This window comes from Triticum aestivum, chromosome 3A, assembly GCF_018294505.1.
Source record: "Triticum aestivum cultivar Chinese Spring chromosome 3A, IWGSC CS RefSeq v2.1, whole genome shotgun sequence".
NCBI lineage: Eukaryota > Viridiplantae > Streptophyta > Magnoliopsida > Poales > Poaceae > Triticum > Triticum aestivum.
The window spans coordinates 386,759,194-386,770,446 of NC_057800.1; positions in this window are offsets into that span (position 1 = coordinate 386,759,194).

Here is an 11,253-nt window from a genome sequence, read left to right on the forward strand (position 1 = left end):
GCTGACAGATGTGTGCAAGCCTACAATGAGGCTGAGAAGCGCAAGGCCCTTGGGCGTCCTGGCATCGACCCCAGGATGGCCGCAAAGAAGAAGAAGAAGCCTGCTATGGCTGAACCTGACGCACCAAGGCGGGAAGCAGTTCCGATTGTCTTCCCAACTAGACTGACTGGCTTGAAGCCAAAAAGTCGGTCAACCACTTCAGAGCTCAAGAAGACAAGGACTGCTGAGGCTGAAGCCAGGAAGAGGAAACATTCCGAAGCCTCTCCAACTGCCCCCTCCAAGAAGAAGAGGAAGACCAAGAAAGATCGGGCTGCTCCCACAGAGCCCTTGATAGTTGAACCCATTTCTATGGTCTATCCTGAAGCTGAATGCCAACTGACTATCCATGAGCCTGCTTCCACAGAGGCTCATGAAGCTGAAGACTTTCCAGCAGCTAATCCCATCGCTGTTGAAGACATTGGTCAACATGACCATGTAGAAGATGGTGCAGTCCTTCCTCAGAACAGCGAACTCATCAGCATTGGTCGTCCACTGACGCCAATTGCACAGGATGCTTCATGGGCGGATCGCCCACAAGAGGAAGAAGACTTTGAGGCCCAGCCAACTCCAACTCCACAGGCGTCGCCTGCGTTGCGCAGGCTTCGCAAAGGTCCAAGGCCTCAAGTCTCTGCTGAAGACAATCCGGCTGCATCAGCCGCGGAAGATGAAGTCCCACAAGTTGCCACTCCACTGTCCCACCAAGAAGCAGTTCTCAAGGAGAACGTGCTTGAAAATCTTGCGGCTGCCACAACCACCAATGAAGCTAATGTGGAGCCCTCCCCAACGGAAGAAGAAGACAGCAAAGCCACTGATCCCGTCACTTCTGTTCCTGAGTCTGCTGCCGGTCCCCAGTTCGACTATCATGTTGAGCACAGGCCTCAGGTACAGAAGCCAATCCCAAGATTGCCAAGGTTCCCAGGTCCTGCATCAGCACCTGGCTCCTTCAATATCAATGGCTTCAGGGCATACAACACATTCTTTGATAGCTCCAGGAACCCCTACTCAAGGGAAAGGATATCATCTGATCGGTTCTGGAGCTATCCTCAGTGAAGCTATTACTCATGCATTCTTTACAACCAAGGTCGCATCTTCCCACACAAGCGCCTTGACATTGAAGCCATAGCTGGTCTGCCCTATCTGGAAGAAGCTTTGGATTGCTTCAAGGAAGTTGCACTGCTGCCATTCGTTACTGACCAAGAGCATTGGAATGAAGAGCTGCTGCTCCAATTCTATGCCACACTTCACATCCGTGGGTACAGCAGAGATCCGAAGACTTGGGTCCTGGAGTGGATGACCGGAAACGTTCATCACGAAGCCAATGCATTTGACATCATTGAGCTTACTGGTTTGCCCACTCCTGGTGATCTCTACGAGCATGGCTGTCAGCTGCATAGTGAAGCTATTGAGAGCATCTTTAAGAGGCCGGAACCTGATATGAGTCAGATGCTCAGCATGATGAAGCCATTGCCCCAAGATGCTGCTTATCCAACAGAGTTCTTCGTTGAAGACCTTGAGTATCTGCCAAGAACCATCTATCACATCATCAGGCGAACTCTCTGGCCCATCAAAGGGCACTCTTCAAATGCCAAGCTTGAGGGTGCAATGAAGACTTTGGTCTTCTATATTCTTCATGGAAAATGCTTCAATGCACAGGACTTATTCATCCGCCAACTTGCTGCATCAGGCTCTGATCTGTTTGGCTTGAAATTCTACGCCCCATGGGTAATGCGGCTAATTAAACTTCACTCTGATATCTCATATCAGCCATCTGCTCGCAATCATAGGATTTTTCTTCCTGATGTGGATATCTCTACTGAAGCCATCTATCCTGAGCCTGCAAAGGAACCTCTAAGTCTTCAGAATGCAGAGCATCAGAGTTTCTCACAGAACATTGAAGGAGTTGAAGCAGTCACTCGGGTGTATCCTTTGGCTGGCACTACACGTGCACCACACCATGTGTCTACTGAAGCCACTGATAGTACAACTGCTCCAAGACCCAAGAAGCGCACTCGTGTTCTCAATGACCGAGAGCTTCTTGTGGCTCTTCATCAGAAACAGGATAGGCATCATGACTGGCTGAAGCGTCAGATGAAAAGCCTCTTGGTGGATGTTAATCGCATTCGCAATCTTGCCACCAAGAATGCTTTCGTTGCCCATGAAACCTGTCGCCGCACATGGAAAGGGCTCACGATGATGTGTTCTGAAGCTGATCTTCAAGAGGATGGCTTCACTGAGCGATTCAAGTTTGACTCCACACCTCCTCGAAGAGTTGTGCTGCGAGGAACTCCACCCCTTGAAGACTCTGAGTTCTCTTCCTCTGCTGCAACTGTGACTGCCAGAGTTATCGAGGATGAAGACGATGTTACTTCACCGACACCTCCTTCAGCACGCTTCAACTCTGCTCCAAGCTCTTTAGCACCGCCAAACACCACCAACGACCCTGCTGCTTCACCTACTCCTCATGGGAACGAGTAGATGCTCTATGTCTTCAAACCTTTTTGGTCCTCACTGACAAAAGGGGGAGAAGCATATGAGGTTGATAGTATTCAAGCGGGTCCATATGGGCGGGTGCTTTATATTTTGCTTCGTGCTTACAACTCTCGTTTTGCTACATTTGGTTCTTTGAGTTGTAACACTTAAACTCGATGGTCGTCTGCTACTTATTTGCCACCTTGTTTTGCGATGATAAATTCCGCATGTGCGACGATAAATTCCGCACTTAGATCATTCTGCAGACGTCCATTTTCCATTATGCATGTCATTATCTTCATATACTTTCACATGCATAGTGGATTGTCATCATAAGTTGAAGTGGATCTCCACAAGTACAACCTGCCATGTGCATTTGCATTCCAAAAGCAAATTACTTATATGCACATCTTCAGGGGGAGCCCTTGCAACTTATGAAGACAATTCCTTATCCTTTACAATTTCACAGATTATATTCCCCGTTGAAAACTTCAACTAGTTTGTCATAAATCACCAAAAAGGGGGAGATTGTAAGTGCATCTAGTGCCACCCCTAGTTGGTTTTGGAGTATTGATGACAAATCTAGTTGAGGGACTAATGTGTTTGTGAGAATTACAGGATAACACAGGTAGAAGTCCCTCATTGATTCAGTTTTCCTACCAGAGATGACCCCTAAAAATGTATGAAGACATTGAAGTCAAAGGTGGTATATGAAGATATTCACATTGAAGACTATGACAAGAGAATACATCACATGAAGCCTATGGATCTTGAAGACTTAGATCTTTCGTAGTTCTCCTTCTTTTGTGTTGAGTCATAGGAACCACCGTACTGTTAAGTGGGGTCCAAGAGAACCAGTCAGAATGACTGAAGTGATGCCTAACCAAAACCTATGTCTTCGAGTGAAGACTATGAGAGCGAATCTTGTCCAGAGTCGGACAAGTCAGCTTTGCTTGCAGCCCAAGTAAAGTTGTCGTGTTGGAACACGTGTCAGTTCCTTAGTGACCCAGGGTCATTTCAGACAAATCAGGTCGGGTTGCCAAGTGGCTATAAATAGCCCACCCCCTACAACCATAAATGGTTGGCTGCTCAGATTGAGAGTACGGCTTTTGTCGTTTAAGAGCAACCCACCTCGAAGCCTTTGAGAGAGAATTCCTTGCGAGGATAAAGCCCTAACCACCCAGAGCCAAAGAGAATTGGGCATCACTTAAGTCTTCTTGTATGTGTGATCTGAAGACTTATTACACTTGAGGACTATGCATCCTCCAGCCAGTTAGGCGTCTTGTTCTGAGCATCCAAGAGACATTGTGGATTGTCGGTGAACGAAGTCTGTGAAGGTTTGGGAGTCTACCTTGAAGACTTACCAGAGTGATTGGGCGAGGTCTGTGTGACCTTAGCTCAAGGAGAATACGGCGAGGACTGGGTGTCCTGAGCTGCGTGTTCAGGACTGGGTGTCCGGGACTGTGTGTCCTAAGGCTTAAATACCTAGCCGCCCCAACCAGACGTACAGTTGTCACAACAACTGGAACTGGTCCAACAAATCATTGTCTTCAACGAGTCACTGGTTTCATCTTCCCTTCCCTTTACTTACTGTTACTCCTTGTGAAGTCATTGTATGTTTGCTCTATCTTTTGTCTTCACTGAGTGACTGCATGTTCTGTCTGGCTTCACAATATCTTCCTACCTGATCCTTACTACATTGCTGCTATTAGTCATTGTGCTTTCACTCTATTGAATACTTGACTATGGCTTTCCTAGTGTAGTCTACCTTCCGCTGCAGGGTATTTGTCACACCCTAGCTAGTCATGCATTAGAGTGTTGCATCATGTTTACTCTTTCAGCAGAAACTTGAAATGGGGATGACAGAACCCCCAGTCCCCTCTGAAACCAACTAGGGTTTACTAAAATAATTTTCAATGAACCTGAAATGCCCTTCTAAAATGCCCATCATTTTTGTCTTGGTTCAGAACCTCTGCAAAAGTGGTGCACATTTTCCTAGGCCATCCTAGGGTTTTTGAATTAAATCATAACTATTTGAATTTGGGCATTTAAAATAATATAAAATATTTAAATGCTCAAATATCTCCAAACTAAAATGTTTCATGTTGGAAATAATCCAACCATGAGCCAGGAGTAGTTTGGTGATTTTTGGAATTGCCTAGGTATTTTATTTAATTCAACAAAGTTGCAGATATATTAAATAAAAACAGAAAACAGAAAAGAAAGGGGAAGACTTACCTGTGCGGCCCAGCCAGCTGGCCGGCCCAGCCAGCAACCGACCCAGCCCAGCACTGTAGCTCCCCGTCGTCTTCCTCCCCACGCCCCGAAGCTGCTGCGTGCTCGCGCGCGCGCGGCCGCACGGCCACCTCCTGCTTGCCGACGCCCTCCTGGCCGCGTGGACGACGCCCGCAGCCCGTCCCGATCCCCCCTGCTCTCTCTCACTCTCCCCGGCTCTCTCCTTTCTCTCCCTCGCTCTCTCTCTCACACGGCCGAACACGACCGTCGCCGCCGTTCGCCATAGCCACCGCCTCCGACCACCCCTCGCTCCCCCGATTAGCTCAGAAGCTCCGCCACAACTCCCTCTTCCTCCCCACCGCTCTACGGGTCCCCGGAAGCCCTGCATCGCCGCCACGTCGCCGTTCCCCTCTTCGGACTCCGACCACCGTCGCCGTCAAATTCGTCGTCTCCGGCGCGTCCCCGAGCCCGCTTCGACGCCCACTGCAACCGCGGTGAGCCCCCGGAGCGTTTCCCCCTTCTTCCCTGGTCTCTCCCGACCTCTAGGCCCTAGCTCCACCTCGACCGAGAGCTCCACGCCGCCGGCGATGTCGCCGTCGTGGCCACGGTCGCCGTAGCGCCCAACCGAGCTCGCCATCATGCTCCACACATCACCAGGAGCACGTAGAACGCACCAACGCCTCCCCAAACCCCCTGCAACACTGATCCCGACCGCACCCGAACTCCGGCCACCGCAGCCGAGCTCGCCGCCGTCAACTCCGGCCACCCCGAGCCCAACCACCACCACCAATAGACGCGGCTCAGCCTCAGCAACACGTAGATGCCTTCCGCCGTCCATTTGGTCGCCGGAATGACAAAAAGCACTCTCGTCGCCGTCTCGGATCTCGCCGGCGTCATGTCGCCGGTGGGGTTTGACTTGACCGACCTGGGGTTTGACCCCCCAGGGTCACTGACGCGTGGGCCCTGTCGGCCAGGTGGTTAGGTTAGCGCTAACTACTGTTAGTCAACCCCCCCTGACACTGACAGTGGGCCCCAGCGCCACTAATTAGTAATTAGGATTAATTTAAATCTGTTTAACCCCCCCTGTCACTGACGTGTGGCCCCCACACGTCAGTTTTGACTTCAACCAGCCACAGTTGACCACTGACGTCATGCTGACGTCAGGCTGACGCAGTAATTGAATTTCTGGATTTAAATTAAATCAGGAAATTCCAGAATATTATTTAAACTTCAAAAATTCATAACTTTTATTCTGTAACTCCAAATTGGACAAATTATATATGAAAAATGATCAGAAAAATCCAATCTATCCATCTGTACTATTTTCATGCATGATCAAACAAGTTAAATTGATGTTTTAATCAGAACAAGGAAAAGCACTTTAAAAGGCCATATTTGAATTTGAAATTTGAATCTTTGATTCAAATTTGCTCAAACCCTTCTGGTTTTAGTTGCATTAGCCCAACACACTCATATTGCCATGTTTCATGCATGCATCATATTGTTGCATATTGTTTGGTAATGTTGTGTACCGGTGCTCTCTGCGGCAGGTTCCGTCCCCGAAGAGTACCCTGATTACCCTAGCGAAGAGCCGTATCCGTGCAACGAACCATCAGGCAAGCAACCAATCATTTGATCATATCGATACAATCCCATGTTCTCGCTCCTGCTCTCTTTTACTGCATTAAGACAACGCGTTCAAACTGCTGTGTGCTACGGTAGTTGAACCCATTTCCTCTGCATGACCTGTCATTGCCACAGTAGCTAGATGAAACCCACTAGCATGTGTAGGAGTTGATTGAGCCATATGTATGTGTTGTTCCTACCTTGCTATGCCTGCTATGCTTAGAGTCGTGTCAGGTCTGGTTCATCTGGGTGATGGGCTAGAGTGAAATGATTATGTCGGTAATGAGAGTGGTGTGGTGAACACGATTTGGTAAAGGTATCGATGAGAGGCCATGTAGGAGTACATGGTGGGTTGTTTCATTGAAGCCGACCTTAAGCACTGAGATCTGTATGTGTGATTTAAGAATCAGCTACTACCATGCATTGGGCCCGAAACCAATGGACCCTCTCGACTTCTTATTCACCCTAGTTCTCCGTCCAGGAGTTGCAAGTAGTTTCTGGTGTTTGTAGCCTACTGGAGGCCGTGGACAGCGCTGACCGTAGGGGTGGGCTGTGATGCGGTAGGTACGTGGCCGGGTGTACCGAATACCCGTTAGGTATCTCGGGAACCCTGTTCACATCGTTCGGGGCCGTATGGGAAACCTCGGCCGGACTCCCTGCGGATGGAACCTGAATAGGCGATAAACCTGGACTGGAGGCTTAGGTGATTAGGTAGGTCGTGGCCGACACCCACGTTGGGCTTCCGGTTGAAGGTTGCCGAGTACATGTCGTGTAAACGACGATAAGTGGTGAGAGCGTGTATGAAGAAGTACACCCCTGCAGGGTTAACATGATCTATTCGAATAGCCGCGTCCGCGGTAAAGGACTACTTGGTTGCCTATACAGTTCATAGACAAGTAAATGGAAACTATTAAAAGCCTCAAGATAAGTGTGAGTGCCGAGGATGGCTCTTCCGTAGGAAGACGGAGGTGGATCCTCGGTAGTGTATTGAAGTGGTGAATAGTGGACTCGTGTGCGCAAAACTATTTCAAGTTGGAGTATCGTAGGATAGTCTAGCCATGAGTCAAAGCTGGCTTGCTGCAATAACTCCACCAACCCTTCTTGATACTATGCATGTATGTAGGATCTGATGTAAGTCTTGCTGAGTACCTTTGTACTCATGTTGCTATAATCTACATTTTTACAGAAGACGCTGCAACCCCTTCTGATGGGTTCTATGTAGACGTTGACATCAACGAGTAGGCTAAAGACCCAGGTGGTGACCCTGAGCTTGTGATGGACCATGTAGTATAGTTAGGCTTCCAAGCCTCTTTTATTTTACTAGTTGTCTGTACCCAGACAAAGTACTTCCGCTGTTGGCTTGTATGACTGTATGATTTGTATGTTGGGTCGTGAGACCCGTACTTGTGTGTATGATATGTATGGCTCCCTGAGCCTTAAATAAAGTACTTGTGTCATAGAGTCATGTTGTGATGCTTCGTTGTATTTGCACATATCGAGCATATTGTGTGTATGATTGAAATGCTTGGTATGTGTGGGATCTGACCATCTAGTTGTTTATCTTTAGTAGCCTCTCTTACCGGGAAATGTCTCCTAGTGTTACCGCTGAGCCATGGTAGCTTGCTACTGCTCTGGAACACTTAGGCTGGCTGGCATGTGTCCTTCTTCGTTCCTGTGTCTGTCCCTTCGGGGAAATGTCACGCTTTGAGTACCGGAGTCCTGTTAGCCCGCTACAGCCCGGTTTACCGGAGTCCTGCTAGCCCAGTGCTACAGCCCGGACCCACTTGCTGATGACCGACACGTTCGAAGCTGGGTCATGGATGCTTGTCCCTGTAAGTCTGTGCCACTTTGGGTTTACGACTAGTCATGTCAGCCCGGGCTCTTTATCATATGGATGCTAGCGACACTATCATATACGTGAGCCCAAAGGCGCAAACGGTCCCGGGAAAAGGTAAGACGACACCCGTGGGGATACCGTGCGTGAGGCCGCAAAGTGATATGAGGTGTTACCAGCTAGATCGATGTGACATCGAGTCGGGGTCCTGACAGCATTGGCATCAGAGCCGGACTGCCTGTAGGTTCTCCAAGCCAAACTGGTCGATGTTGAGTCTAGAAATTCTTTAGTTATATGTAGGGGAATTGTTTGTGGGATGGAACGTAAGGCTCTTTTACTCCTTATACCTTATGACATTCTGATCTGAGTCAGTCCATTCTTCCATCGGGGGTTAAGGAATTAAGATCTATTCTCTCTGTCAGGATCACGTGTTACTAATCAGTAGTACCTTATAAGTTTGATGGTTACAAGCCTAGTTCAGTTCTACTACCACATTATGTAGCCAGAATGGTTCAGAACTTTGATATGATGATGTTGAGTGTGTACGAAATCCTTTGTCAAATGTCTCAAAATCCTTTTTGAGCATTTACAGCTGTTATGCTGCCGAAATTTTGCTAGAAATTCTAATGCCTTTGCATTATAACTGTGTTTTCAGATGGCCACTCGCGACCTCAATCAAGTGGTTCGCCTGACTCGATGCCTAGATGTACCCGGCCATACTGCTAAGTTGGTCAGGGTAATGACTGAGGCTGGATATCACTGGTATCCCGAGTACACGGTCGAAGAGCAATTCCGGGACTTTAATCAAAGCCAGTATCTCTGCACTGTCAGGATATTTCCATCTTATCCTGGATCCACTGAGCCTCTGCACTGCTCCTATGGACTCGGGGTTACTATTGAGATGGCTGTGCAGGATGCCGCCTATTCCATGATGACTATTATGCGAGTCAGATCTGGTCTATTTCGGGACTCTGACTTCCGGTATATGCCAGGATCACTTCCGGGAGCACAAGGGTATCTCCAGGCTATCTATGCTGACTCCACTCAGGAGGATTCACGGACTCGCACCACTGCTGAGATGCTCGAGGATAAGGACCGTGAAAATCGGGCCTTAAGGTTAGAGCTCTTCAATACCCGTGCTGACCACTGGGCCACTTTGACTCGGTTCGCACCGGCGGTGCAAGCTGGATTTTCAGATATGCGTGATCTCTATCCTGTGAGATCTGCTCTGCCAGACGTGATGGTTTGGCGTGATGTAGGAGGCATCACCCCACCTCGCGGTCCCCGCAGGCCACCGTTTGTTGGTCCAAGGCCTCATCGTAGCCCTTATGGTCCACAAGCTCCGCGAGATCGTCTGTTTCCGGATGAACATGTTGAGCTTCCAGGCTATGGAGGTGACTTCTACGAGGACTACTACGGATCGGTCTGAGTAGTGGGTAGTATCACTAGTTCGCACTAGCTGTGTCGTCTATCGTCCCGCGTAACTCGTGGGATATGACCTAGTTTGTACTCTTTCCGGAGATGTAGAAAAATAATGTATAGGAGTTTGGAATGCCTCCGATGAGATGTAATCCCTTTTCACCGTAATGGTACTTTGTTTGGTCTTGTACTAAACCTTGTATGGTGTGTATGACGATGGAATAAAGAAGCAGTTTCTGTATCTACCATGTCATACGGATGATCATCTTGCATTCCGAGTTATTCCTTACATTATGTATTCCTATGTCGGAATTTTATCATTCTGACTAAATCTTTGTCTTGTTTACCTAGGATGGTCAACACGCGCGCCAACCCTGCTTCTCAAGAGCAGGCCAAAGGCAGTGAAGCCAGGAATGAAAATCTGCCTCATCCTCCTTCACTAGCCGAGGTGATGATGGAAGCTGAGAGAAACAAGCGGGAGACAAACCGTTTGTTGGAGCGTATTGAACAGAATACATCACACCATCAGAGGGTTAACGTGGTGTCACTCAGCGATTTTATCAAATTGCATCCACCCACGTTCCACCACTCCGTCGAGCCTCTCGACGCTGATGACTGGCTTCGCAGTATCTCTCATAGACTGCGTTCCGCGCTGGTAGCGGAGGCTGACAAGGTCACCTTTGCCGCATATCATCTTGAAGGCCCCGCCAGTCTATGGTGGGAGAATTATGGAGCTATGCGCCCAGCGGGCCATGTCACAACTTGGGCTGAATTCAGCGAGGCTTTCCGTGAACATCACATTCCGGAGGGTCTCATGGACCGTAAACGTGAAGAATTTTGCAGTTTCACCCAAGGCCGACTTTCTGTGGATGCTTATAGCAGAGAGTTTGGTAATCTCGCCCGATACACAACTGAGGAAGTGTCTACGGACGCCAAGAAGCAAGCAAGGTTCCGTAAGGGCCTTAGTCCTGAGCTTCGCCGCGACCTCCGCCTGCATGAGTGCACATCTTTTTCGAAACTTGTCAACAAAGCCATCAGTGCTGAAACTGGTCAGACTGACTATGACGCAACACGCAAGCATGGCCGTGACATGGGTTCCTCATCCGGTGCTGGTCCTCAGAAGCGCCGCGTGTGGGTACCCAACACCGCCCTGCCACCCAGGTTCACACCGAGGCCATCTTTCCAGGCGCCTTGCCCTGTTCAACAGTCTGCACCGGCCAAGCCCTATGGGGGTCCAACCAATAATGCTCCTCCACATACCAGTTCCGTGACTTGTTTCAAATGTGGGGAATCTGGTCATTATATGCGTGAGTGTCCCCAGACCAACCCCAATCACTCTGCTAAAGCTGTTGGCCGTGGCAAGCCGACAGGGAAGGTGTTTCATGCTAAACCGGTCACCGCTTCATGTGGCCATGTCAACTGTATCTCTGCCGAAGAAGCTCAAGAGGACCCCAACGTCGTTCTCGGTATGCTTCTTGTTAACTGCCATCCGGCATCTGTTCTTTTCGATACAGGAGCCTCTCATTCTTTTATATCTGAAAGTTATGCTCGTTTGCATAATGTTGCATTCTGTGCCTTGCCATCTGCTATGGAAATCTCTACCCCTGGGTCTAGATGGCAGACCTCTAGGG